The sequence below is a fragment of the Portunus trituberculatus genome, chromosome 34 (genome assembly GCF_017591435.1).
Source record: "Portunus trituberculatus isolate SZX2019 chromosome 34, ASM1759143v1, whole genome shotgun sequence".
In the NCBI taxonomy this organism is placed as follows: Eukaryota; Metazoa; Arthropoda; class Malacostraca; order Decapoda; family Portunidae; genus Portunus; species Portunus trituberculatus.
The window spans coordinates 480658-490000 of NC_059288.1; the positions used below are offsets into that span (position 1 = coordinate 480658).

General features: G+C 40.3%; 1 non-coding gene across 1 annotated transcript; it reads left to right on the top strand.

Moving 5' to 3' along the window:
* The first annotated feature begins 7169 nt into the window (after nt 1-7169).
* On the top strand, nt 7170-7241 carry Trnap-ugg. The gene has a single exon. It is a non-coding gene; the product is annotated as a tRNA-Pro (tRNA).
* The last annotated feature ends 2102 nt before the right edge of the window (nt 7242-9343 follow it).

A 9343-nucleotide genomic window follows, 5' to 3' on the forward strand; every position in this document is an offset into this window, starting at 1 on the left:
CTGAGCTCGTTCCGTAGGGTAACGTCTGGCTGTCTCGTCAGAGACTGCAGCAGATCAAACAGTGAATGACACACACACACACATACACACACACACACACACACACACACACACACACACACATTAAAAACCTATACGTAATATGCTCTCTCTCTCTCTCTCTCTCTCTCTCTCTGTGTGTGTGTGTGTGTGTGTCGTGAACATTGTAACGGAGGTGGAAACTTTTATCGTCCTTGGAGGGGAACAAGTTTTGGTCTATCTGTTCACTTCTCCTCACTTTTCCAATACGGCTCATAACTTCACCAACTCTTTTCTGTTTTGTAATGTTTTGAGGCGCCTTGTCGCTGCCGGGCACTGAGGGGCTGTGGCGGTGGCGGTGGCTGTGTTGGGTGCTCGTGCTAGTGGTGGTGGTAGTGGTGGGGGTGGTGGCCTGCTTCCGACACTGTTGTCTATAATGCTGTTGCTGCTGCTACTGGTGGTGGTGGTGGTGGTGGTGGTGGTGGTGGTGGTGGTATTAATTATTTATTTCTATTGTTGTTGTTGTTGTTGTTGTTAGTCCTTTTTCTCTTCCATTATTTTTTTCTTGCATTTTTCTCCTTTTATTTTATTTTCCTCCTTCTCCTCCTCCTCCTCCTCCTCTTCTTCTCTTTCTCCTGGTCTCTATCTTCTTCCTCTTCTTCTTCTTCTTCTTCTTCTTCTTCTTCTTCTTCTTCTTCTTCTTCTTCTTCTTCTTCTTCTTCTTCTTCTTCTTCTTCTTCTTCTTCTTCTTCTTCTTCTTCTTCTTCTTCTTCTTCTTCTACTATTACTATTACTATTACTATTACTACTACCACCTCTACCACCACTACCACCACCACCACCACCACCACCACCACCACCACCACCACCACCACCACCACCACTACTTCTACTCTGCCCACAGGATATGAAGTCTGCGGGGAGCGGAGCCAAGGGAAGGGAGCGGAAGGGCGGTCCAATTTAGTCTTTAGGGTTGTGAGGGAAAGTTTTGTGATAGGAAAGTTTGATGTTTTGAGAGAGAGAGAGAGAGAGAGAGAGAGAGAGAGAGAGAGAGAGAGAGATGTTATCATTCTTTTCGGAATATTGGGGCAGTTAATAAAGAGATAATAGACGGAGAGGAAAGAACAAGAACAAGAAGGAAAAGAAGATTAAGATATGAAAGAAAAGTAAATAGAAAGATGAACATGGAAAAGAAGAAAAGGAAGAAGAAGAAGAAGAAGAAGGAGGAGGAGGAGGAGGAGGAGGAGGAGGAGGAGGAGGAGGAGGAAGAGGAGGAGGAGGAGGAGGAAGAAAACAAATGAATACAAAAGAAGAACAAATAGCAGTAGGCCTAGTGTCCTTTACTTGGCTGTTTGCGAGATACTGTATCTGAACTAACGTAAAAGAAAAAAGAATAGCAAAGGCGAAGGCTCCTCCCCACCCGCCACTCCCTCCAGCCAAGACTCAAAGAAATAAAAGAAGATTCATCCAACATGGAAATATTGAATGGAAATTTTGATGGAGATCGAGAAAAAGATTAAGATATCACTATCACTTGAACTTAGAATGGGTGGAAGGTGTGGTACAGGGCAACCATGCGTGCTTTGGGGTCCGAGGTGTCCAAGCGCACGGGTTCGAATCCTGTCCACGGTCTGAGTGTAGGTTGGGCTTCCTCACTCGGGGCAACGGTTTCCTAGCGGGTGGGCTTTGAGATAGGAGTTACCAGAAAAAAGTATCCCCTTTAGCCCATAAATTCCCGTGAAAAGCCCACATGGTATAAATAGAAAAAAAAAACCCTACCATCACCAGACCGAGCAGGTGAATGAAGGACTCGATTAAATTCCCCGTATACCAGCGGATCAGGAATCGCACCAGGTATAATCACCAGAGGTTGGCTATTCCAGTCAACCTCTCCACGCCACACGGAAAAAAAAAACATCACTTTCACTGCGGGAGAGAGTCAACTACCATTGCCAGAGCGAGCAGGTGACTCGATTCACCGTGTATCACCAGTCGGACGGCAATGCCAGCTAACCCCTCTTCGTCCCCTCCCCCCCCGAAAAAAAAAAAAAATAATAGCAAATAAATAAATGAATAATAATAATAAATGAATGAATAATGAAGGAGGAGGAAGACGGCGATGACGGCAACGACGACGACGAAGAAGAAGGAAAAGAAGAAGAAGAAGAAGAACGAGAGGAGAAGGAGTAAAAGAGATGAAGAAGAAAAACGTGGTATCACAATAAAGAAAACAGAGAAATAGAAGAAAAAATGACAAAGAAAAAACAAAAGGAAGAAAAAAGGAGAAAAAATATGAAAAATTAATACATAAAAATTGGGCAAAAGGACGAAAAACAAAGCAAAAGGTGAGAAAGAAAGAGAGGAAAATGAAAAAAAGTTAAAAGATTGAAAATTCAGTAAAAGGAATAGAGGAAAGACAGATAAACCAGGAAATGGAACAATTGTAGTAACTGGACAAGGAAGAGAAAAGAGAAAATAAAGGAAAGAGAGGAAGCTAAAAGAGAAAAGAGAAAAGGAAGACTTGGGAAGGAAAAGAGGAGAGGAAAAGCAATAGGGAAAATGAAAAGGGAAAGAAAAGAAACAGAGAAAGCGGGCCAGCAGAAATAAAGGAAGAATCTAAAGAGTAACTGAAAATAACAAAGCCGATTAAAAAGAAGAAAAGGAAGAAATACAGCAACGAATAAAGGATAAAGTCAGCGAAACGGAAAAATGTAAAAATAGATAAAAGAGGAAAGAAAGAAAAGGAACGCAGAAAATAATAAAAGAATGAAACCTCGTACTAGAGAGAGAGAGAGAGAGTATTAATGATGAAATTATTAGAGAGACAAATACTAGTAATCTCCTTTACCACGAAAAAGAAGAGACGAAGGAGGAGATAAAGGAGAAAAATTACTGCAGAAGGAGGAGGAAGAAGAAGAAGAAGAGGAGGAGGAGGAGGAGGAGGAGGAGGAGGAGGAGCAGTTGAGAATAAAACCAGAAATCATCTCAAGTGGAAAATAATAGTGGCAAATTAGAGTATAAAAGGAATCAGATGGAGAGGAAAATGAAATAAAATAAGAAGAACGAAAAGGAAAGAAAAGAACTTGGAATCACAAAGAAAAAGGAAAGGGAGGAATAATAATAATGAAAATAGGAAGGAGACGAAGAACAACAACAACAACAACCACATGGTAACAAAGAAAATGAAGATGGAAAAAAAAGGAAAGTAGAGGAAAGAAGAAAAATAGAAATAATAAATGGAGATAAAAGGAAGGAAGGAAGGAAGATCAAATACTAAACGCCCTTGAGGTCCTTATTAATACGGAAACGGAAGAAGAAAATGATAAAACATGGAGAAGTAGAAAGAAAGAAAAGAAGTAAAAAAAAAATGTAGGAAGAATGTAGAGAGTAACTAAGAATAACAATGCGTCCAGCTCAAACTTGCCGGGAAAAGGAAAAATTTGAATGTATAGAAAAATTACTTGGTATTTGAGAGGAAAGTAAAGAGTTGAGGTTTGTGTGTGCTTTGAAAGGGTTAGGGTTTAAATGTTATGGTTTGTTCAGGTTTAATTAATTGAGTTAGATTAAGTTAGGTTAGGGCAAATTAGGCTAGGGTAGGGAGGTTAGGTTAGAGTAAGGCAGGTTTTGATTGGGTTTTTGTTTTTTGAGGTGTTCGAATGTTACGCCTGTGATAGAAAGGAATGGGTTCGTATTCTCAAATACTTCTGTGGCCTGTGCTTCGTCTCCACTATTTCAACTCTATCAACCTTTTAGGGAACTGGCAATCAAGTGGACATTTTGGTTATATTTTATGTTTGCTTTGGCCAGCTTCTCCTCTTCCATAAAAAAAAAGAAGCTTTATCTAAATTTACACGAGTTTTTAAGGTGTTTTTACGGTTCTATAGGCTGTGACTAAATTTCTACGTTATTAACTGGAGAAACACTCTTGAAAACCCCGCTAATCATCTCTGTGGCCTTGGAAAACAGTCGTGGCGAGAGAATAAAGCGTTTCTGAATACGGATGCCATATCTTTACCTGGCGGTGTCTATGGTGCAGCAGTCCAGGCCCCAGCGCCGGTCACTCTGAAGTCTGTGTACATTACCCTTAAGGTGGCCATACACGTTCAAAAAAGCGTCAAAATTTTGCATCAAAATTTTGACGTGTAACTTTGATACAAAATTTTGATGCATAATTGCCCACACACGTTTAGGCGTTTTTCCCATCAAAATTTAGTATAGTCAAAATCTTCGACATGGATGCATCAGTGGCCATAGCACTAGTGTTCGCATTGGACTCTGATAAACCTCCTGGTAAACGTTGGAAATGGTCAAAAGACTGGTTTTTAAAACGGGAAACATACAGACATGTCAATTTGTTTGCAGATTATTTATTTTTTTCTTCAGATCTTCTACTATGGCGGAAGTAAAATGCTCACGATATTTCTGCAGTAGAATGTCATAGGCCTCGGCTTTCTTAGCACGATTGCTATAATTATCCGACTTAATTCTCCACAAGGCTGGCAAAGTCCGATACACTCCTAAAACTTCAATAAAAAATTTCTTTTCGGCCTCCTTCTTCGCAGACATGGCGATCCTGTCTCCTCGTCAGTCACCTGCGAACTAAACAGTTTGATCAAAATTTTGACAGGAGCCCACACACGCATCAAAAATTTGACGACTCGTCAAAAAATATCAAACGGATTTGATCAATCAAAATTTTGCTTCAAATCTTTTTTTGACATCAAAACGTCCTACACACACTCAAATTTTGCATCAAAATTTTTTTATCAAAATTCTGATGCAAAATTTTGACGCTTTTTTGAACGTGTATGGGCCCTTTTAGAGACGCCATACACTGTTAACTCCCAATATTGATCCTTGGTACTAATGCTGAAGGTGATGAATAATTGTCAGAGTCCCAGCAAAACACAGCAAACACAGCCCGTCACAGATCGAAAGTTATTAGGAGTGATCGTTAACTCTGTGTGTGTGTATGTGTGTGTGTGTGTGTTTCACTGTTTGATCTGCTGCAGTCTCTGACGAGACAGCCAGACGTTACCTTACGGAACGAGCTCAGAGCTCATTATTTCCGATCTTCGGATAGGCCTGAGACCAGGCACACACCACACACCGGGACAACAAGGTCACAACTCCTCGATTTACATCCCGTACCTACTCACTGCTAGGTGAACAGGGGCTACACGTGAAAGGAGACACACCCAAATATCTCCACCCGGCCGGGGAATCGAACCCCGGTCCTCTGGCTTGTGAACCCAGCGCTCTAACCACTGAGCTACTGTGCGTGTGTGTGTGTGTGAGTGTGTGTGTGTGTGTGTGTGTGTGTGTGTGTGATGTAGCGCAGTGTGTGTAGACAGTGTAGAGGTCAAGATATGGTGTGGGAGTCTTATCTGACACTTTCAAGGGAGGTATCAAGGTTTCAAGACATTTATCCCATTATTTTGTCTAACTCCGTGAAAGGCACCTCAGTGAGCCCTTAATTTTTACTTAATTGCAGTTATTGTTGCCTTGAGCCAGTTTTCTTCTCTTATATAGAAAAAAATAGATAATTGAATAAAAGCCATCATTCAGTCATGTCTCAGCTTCCTATCCACTTTCCTCTCTTACATGAATAAGTATATGAATAGATAGATAAAAGGCAACAGTCCATCGGGCCACAGCATCCTCCTCCTCCTCCTCCTCCTCCTCCTCCTCCTCCTCCTCCTCCTCCTCCTCCTCCTCCTCCTCCTCCTCCTCCTCCTCCTCCTCCTCCTCTGTTTACGGGGATCTGTCTTGAGAACCATTCTTTTTGTAATCTACATAAACAACATTCATGAGGGCGTTGCTTATGAAATATCAAAATTTGCGGACGCCACGAGAATAGCAAATAAAGTAACTTCAGTAAGTCAACGTCAACTCATACAGAACGACCTAATACGCTCCTGGATTGGTCTAGGAAATGGCAAACGAAATTCAGTTCAGTTAAATGTCACGTGTTTCACAGGAAATATAATCCTCAGGCTAACTACTAGATGGGTAATGTTCAACTTACGAAAGTAGAAAGAAAAAGATTTAGGAGTCATAGTGTCGTCAGATCTTCAACCAAACAACCGATGCTCCGAAGTAGTAAGGACTGCAAATAAATTGGTCGGTTTTATTAGAAAATGTTTCTCGTTTAGATAAGAAAAAGTCATATTAATTCCCTGGTGCGTCCCCAGCTTGAGTATTGTATACAGCTCTGGTCACCATGCTACACAACGGACATGGAAAAACTTGAGAGAATACAACATAGAGTAACGAAAATTATTCCAAGATTGCATAACAAACCGTGCGAGGAACGCCTCAAAGAACTTAACCCATTTCCACTCACTGAGAGGGGATCTAATAGCAGTGTTCGAAATCCTCAAAGGATTCTCAAACGTTAGCCCAGACGACTACGTTACAGTTGATCGTTCAAACACCACTCCAAGTAATGGCTCTCATTAACTTAATTGGTAAACGTTTTGTGACAAATGAAGCAAAGCATTTTTCTTCAATAAGGTTGTAAATATTTGGAATGGACTGTCCACATACATTGTCAACTCAGACACAATGGAAACCTTCAAAAATCGTCTTGATAAACATCTTAAATCAAATCCCAAGTTGTCATTGTTCGTTTCATAACGAACTGTGTTTCTTTTGTAGCTGAAGCACCGCTGTGTGTCAGTCTGTGTGGAAGCAGTTCAATCAAACAGCCTCGAAAGGACCTGCAAGTCTGTTCCTGTTTGATATTCGTATGTAAATCCTCCTCCTCCTCCTCCTCCTCCACCTCCTCCTCCTCCTCCTCCTCCTCCTCCTCCTCCTCCTCCTCCTCTTTAATGCACTTTTTACTCGTATCCTTATGATATTTATGTTGGTTGGCATCTTCTTCTTCTTCTTCTTCTTCTTCTTCTTCTTCTTCTTCTTCTTCTTCTTCTTGTTCTTCTTCTTCTTCTTTTGTTTCTACTTTTGTTCTTGTTTTCTGGTGCTTCTTTGTTTCTATTTTCCTTAATTTTTTCTCCTGCTCCTCCTCCTCCTCCTCCTCCTCCTCCTCCTCCTCACTTTCTTTTATTGTACTACTACTACTACTACTACTACTACTACTATTACTACTAGGCCTGTCGGTCTAGACCATATGGCTTGTTGATGTGGAGTGTGGCCTGTTGGTCTAGGGGTATGATTCCTGCTTTGGGTGCAGGAGGTCCCGGGTTCAAATCCCGGACAGGCCCAAGAATCTGAAATTTATAGAATTCTTATTTTGGGGACCTGATAGAAGTATTTAAGTTATATAGGGGACATGAGCAAAGTTAGTAAGATCAGTAGCCAGGATAGAACCAGAAATAAACAGGTTTAGGAAAGAAATGGGAAGGAGGTGGTTCTCTAATTAGGCCGCTTTCACACCAAGGTGGCACGTTGCACGTGGCAAATGGCAGGTGGCAAGTGGCAAGTGACGAGTGGCACGGTGATTTCAGATCAAGGTAGCACGTCGCCACGCGTCTCAGGGTGGCAGTTCACTTCACAGTGCGCAAGATGGCATGATCGGATGAGGAGGTTATTGTTCCTTGGATTGGTACTATAATCGCCCGCAGAAGAAGAAAAAGGAAGAAATTCTGGATACATCCGTATCTCAAAGATAATGTAAGAGCTGAAAATGTTTATGTAGTTGCGAAGTAATTAGAGCTCGATGAAGATAAGTTCCAGCTTTTGTACCGAATGTGGAAAGAAATTTTTGCTATCTGGTATTTTATGTTAAATAGTTCAATGTCTGGATGAGGCATATTCGTAGTTGAACACAAGAGCACGCACGAAAGACAACTGATAACAATAAGACAACAGTGTCCGACACAGCTAAGTATCCCTCTCACAGGCAGTGTTGTCACATGTGCTTGCTCAAATCTGTCTAGTCTCTTGAAAACTATCATTGTATATTTTGTTATTAGAATAAAAAGAAGTAATAGTACATCGTCTAATAATAAGTTTTGAAGTTAGTGTTCCATTAAGTCGCACATTCAAAAATAACGGGCAAGTCCGACTCCCGAGTGGCGTGGCACGTCGCACGTGGCACATGCGACGTGCCACGCCACTTTAGTGTGAAAGGTTTCATGTGTTTTCGGATGTTCATTTTCATGTGGCACGCCGCGTGGCTTACTTGCTACGTGCGACGTGCCACGTTGGTGTGAAAGCGGCCTTAACAGAGTGGTTGATGAATGGAACGGACTCAGTGTTCATGTTGTTAGTGGTGAGTCAATAGGGAGCTTTAAAGGAAGATTAGATAAATTCATGGATGAGGATGATGGATGGAATTAGGTAGCTTTGCTCATACAGGGACTGCCACGTGTAGGCCTGGCGGCCACTTCCACCTTCCCTTTTTTATGTTCTTATGTACTAGTACCACTGTAGCTATAATTACTGTTATTGTTATTATTATTATTATTATTATTATTATTATTATTATTATTATTATTATTATTATTATTATTATTATTATTATTATTATTATTATTATTATTATTATTATTATTATTATTATTATTATTATTATTATTATTATTATTATTATTATTATCATCAATATTATTTTTTTTATTATTATTATTACTATTATTGTCATCATTTCATTATTATTATATCGTGCTTGCAAGGTTCACGTTGTTGTTGCGTCCCCAACCTTCAAGACTGCTTTTCTGGTTCAAGGCAAGGCATCTGAGTTTTATAAAGTTTACTTAATTATATTATCTACAGACATTTACACCTTACGACTCTCCGACAACAACGAAAAACATGAAAACCACGAAAACCACGAACATTTCATCCCTCTCTCTTCACTCAAAGTCTGTCACATTATATCTTGAACTCAAATCCATTACACACACAAATAACATCATCGATAATAACAAAATCTCTCTCTCTCTCTCTCTCTCTCTCTCTCTCTTCACTCAAAATTCTTAAAATGTCTCAGATTACTTCACAGTATTCGCGTTATTCAACTCAAATCGCGCAATTTACACTCATTGATAAGATACATCCTGCATACACCCTACAATAATCCTTCTACTAAAAACACCACCTTACACATCCTACACATAACCATTTTCCCTTCATCAAAATATGACACCAACATTTTCTGTGACTGCATTAGATTTGCATTGTCGGGGAGTGTTCAAATGTCACACCTGCTTTCGATATTGAGAGTTTTTTTTGGTGCTTGTTTGTTTCTATTTTTTTCTTAAGTTTTCCTCCTCCTCCTCCTCCTCCTCCTCCTCCTCCTCCTCCCTTTCTTTCCTTCTTCTACTTTTTCTACTACTACTACTACTACTACTACTACTACTAC